The sequence below is a fragment of the Phyllostomus hastatus genome, unplaced genomic scaffold, assembly GCF_019186645.2.
Source record: "Phyllostomus hastatus isolate PE091 unplaced genomic scaffold, TTU_PhHast_1.1 phas_contig_30, whole genome shotgun sequence".
NCBI classification, from domain to species: domain Eukaryota; kingdom Metazoa; phylum Chordata; class Mammalia; order Chiroptera; family Phyllostomidae; genus Phyllostomus; species Phyllostomus hastatus.
The window spans coordinates 7712547-7716505 of NW_025333841.1; the positions used below are offsets into that span (position 1 = coordinate 7712547).

Here is a 3959-nt window from a genome sequence, read left to right on the forward strand (position 1 = left end):
ACAGAATAGACGGGGATTTTAAGAACAGTGTAGGAAATAGTCCTGCCTGGTGTGGGTCAGTGGATGGAGTGCTGGCCTGCAAACCAAAAGGTCACTGGTTCAATTCCCAGTCGGGACACATGCCTGGCTTGAAGGCCAGGTCCCCAGTAGGTGGCACTGTCTGTGAGAGGCAAGCACACATTGATGTTTCTCTCCCTCTCTTTCTCCGTCCCTTACCCTCTCTCTAAAAATAAACAAATTAATTAAAAAATAAAAGTAAATAAATGACATCTTTTGAAAAAAATTTTAAAAAGAACAGTATGAGAAATGGAGTAGCCAAACAACTTATATGCATGACCCATGGACATGAAGTAGGGAATGGGGATGCTGGAGGTAATGCAGGATACCAGGTGGAAGAGGACAAAGGGAAAAAACTGGGACAACTGTAATAGCATAATCAATAAAATATATTTTTAAAAGAAACATCCTTAAAGAAAAGGAATAAACATTTTAAGTATGTAACCAATAAATTTTATAATAAATTATATAATTTAGTTATATTACTAATTAGTACATGCTGTGATCTAAGTTAAGGAAAGTGACAGATTGGGAGAAATAGTTGCAATGTATATGTGAAAGAATTCATATCCAGGATATATGTGGGGGGATCTCTTAAAGAAAAGGCAAAGAATTTTTTTGAAGACAGGGTTGGAAATGATATGATTACACCATTCAGAGAAGAAGAAATTTAAATGGCAATTACAAATGTGTACATGTATATAATCTGACTAGTTATCAGGGAAAGCAAGATTAAAACAAGTTTTTTTTTGTCCATATAATTGGTAAAAATTTTCACATTTGCTGGAAGTCTGTAGAATATTGTGACTTCTTTGGAAAGAAATATTTCAGCTGTGTCCAAATATAAAATATGCATACTTTGGACCCAGCATATGTGTGCATACAAAGAGACAAGAACAAATATTTTTACTGCTGCATTATTTTTAGTTACAAAAGTAGGAAAATTTAAATGTTCATCAGTTAAATAAACATACATCTGTATTATGCAGTACTTAAAAAAATAAAGTAGGTCTTTTTTCACTGTCATGAAAAGGAAAGCATATTGTTCAGTGAGAAAAAAGTTGCTAAGTAATTTTTATGGTATGATCTCAATAAAGTAACCAAGCAAATTTGTAACTACATATAGATGTAAATGTATAGGGAATGGATCAGAAAGACTCACATCAAACTGATGACAATATTCACTTCAAAGAGGGTGAAATGTAAACAGAGTATTGAGCAGTTTGGTTTCTATACTTTTGAATTACTTGAATCATTCCCAGTGGGAATATATTGTATATTACTTATATAATTTTTATGTAAAATTTTTAAATACTAAATAAAACTAGGTAATTAGAAGACAAAGGTCAGGGACTGCTGTTTATCATTATAAACCTTTGAATAATATTTGATTTTTAAAATTATGTACATACTTTAATTTGATGAAAAATAATTAGAAGTAAAGGTTTAAAATGTATTTATTTATTTTTTTAAAGATTTTATTTATTTATTTCTAAAGATAGGAGAAGGGAAGGAGAAAGAGAGGAAGAGAAACAGCAATATGTGGCTGCCTCTAGCATGCCCCACACTGGGGACCCAGCCTGCAGTCCAGGCACATAGCCCAACTGGGAATTGAACTAATGACCCTTTGGTTTGCAGGCAGGCACTGAATGCACTGAGCCACACCAGCCAGGGTTAAAAATGTATTTAAAATATATTTTTATAGCCCTGGCTCGTGTAGCTCAGTGGATTGAGCGCGGGCTGCGAACCAAAGTGTCTCAGGTTTGATTCCCAGTCAGGGTACATGCCTGGGTTGCAGGCCATGACCCCCAGCAACCGCACATTGATGTTTCTCTCTCTCTCTCTTTCTCCCTCCCTCCCCTCTCTAAAAATAAAATAAATAAATAAATAAATAAATAAAATGTTTAAAAAAATAAAATAAAATATACTTTTATTCAAGGCCCCATAGTGGTCAGTGGCAGTATTGGCCTTCAAACCAAGATTGTGTTAATAGCTTCTCAAGAAAAAAGTAAAAAAGAAAAAGTCTAATCTAGTAATGCATTATAATTAAATACCACTTCACCATTTACCTATATTAAGAGAAAGATGATTATGCTTGCATAATAATTTATATAATAAGAGAAAGATTATTATGATTCCATAATAATTTATATGTCTTTAAGTAGTAATCTATTTTAAAGGTTTTAAATAAAGCCCTTATCTACAAAATCACTGTGAATGTTTTCTTTCTTGGGCCTCTAAATTTGGCCCTAAAACTGGTACAGTTAGGGTTAGCTTGGCGTCATCCTTCTCAGTTAATTTTCAGGAATGATTGTTTTGCATGATTTGTTAGTAGCTGTCTACTTTAAATATACTGTCTGCTAATTTATACCTCACTTCTGCTCTGTCAGATTTAGATCAGAAAAAAAAATAGCTGTCTGTTTTGGTTTTGAGTTTGTGTATTTTTCTATGAATGAGGACATTCTCATTTCTACATATCTTTATTTACAGATCAGCATGTGTTCTTGGAAGTCCCTGAATATAAGGCCACATGGTTTTGATTTTCCATTTTTATAAAAATGTTTTTTTCTTTTTTAGTTTCTGTACCGTAAACAAAAGATTAATGAAAAATTAGCATCTTTGTTTTTATAATGCATCAAGCAACTTATTTCTAAAAATTTAAGAAGTTAAAATATAACAAAGAAAAAGAACTTTATAAATCTTACCTTCAAAGATAATATCTTTGTTATCATTTTAAAGCCCTTATGCTAAAGCATGGAATGTAAAGGAAGTTAGAATTTAATGTTTAAGAAAACTAGCTTTTTTTCCCCAGTGGCAGATGAGGCCAGAGAAAGATGATTATGCTGTGGAAGGGCCCAGAGGCCCTATGGGCCCCAGGGGCTCTGGAATGGGAGGCCACCTTGGCTTCTGTGGAGGATTTCGCAGTGGCATCCAGGGCTGAGACTGTGGCAGTTGGAGTTGGTCGAGGCCTTGGAGCTGCGGAGGCAAGGCCAAGGATAAGGAGTGGATCCCTGTCACCAAGTTGGGCCTCCTGGTCAAGGACATGAAAATCAAGTCCCTGGAGGAGGTCTGTCTCTTTTCTTTGCCCATCAAGGAATCTAAGAGCATTTTTTGGGGGGGCATCCCTCCAGAACAAAGGTTTGAAGATTATGCCCATGCAAAAGCAGACATGTGCAAGCCATAGGATCCAGTTCAAGGCATTTGTTGCCATTGGGGACTACAATGGACACATTGGTCTGGGTGTTAAGTGCTACAGTGGACACTGCCATCCATGGGGCCATCATCCTGGCCAAGCTCTCTCTCATCCCTGTGTGGTGAGGCTACTGAGGGAACAAGATTGGCAAGCCCCACACTGTCCCTTGTAATATGACTGGACACTGTGGCTCTGTGCTGGTGTGCCTAATCCCTGCACCCAGAGGCACTGACATAATCTCAGACCCTGTTATCAAAAAGCTGATGATGATGGCTGGAATCAACAACTGCTACACCTCAGCCAGGGGCTGCACTGCTGCTATGGGCTACTTTGCCAAGGCTACCTTTGATGCTGTCTCTAAGACCTACAGCTGTCTCACTCCTGACCTCTGGAAAGAGACTGCTCACCAAATCTCCCTGTTCAGGAAATCACTGACCATCTTGTAAAGACCTATCCCAGAGTTTCTGTCCAGAGGACGCAGGCTCCAGCAGTGGCCACCACATAATTTTATACAAGAAAAATAAAGTGAATTAAGCCTGAAAAAAAATAAAAGAAAATTAAGCACTCATTGGACAGGAAAGTACAGAGTGACAGCCACTGGAGCTGACTGTTTAAGTTGGGGCTTAAAACAAAAACAATGTGTGATATTTAGTGAGAAAGCATGATATGCCAACCTCATGTGTATTGTCTCATTGACTCATACAACAAC

General features: G+C 36.9%; 1 pseudogene; it reads left to right on the forward strand.

Moving 5' to 3' along the window:
- Positions 1–2875: 2875 nt before the first annotated feature.
- Positions 2876–3755, forward strand: LOC123819066 (annotated as a pseudogene).
- The last annotated feature ends 204 nt before the right edge of the window (positions 3756–3959 follow it).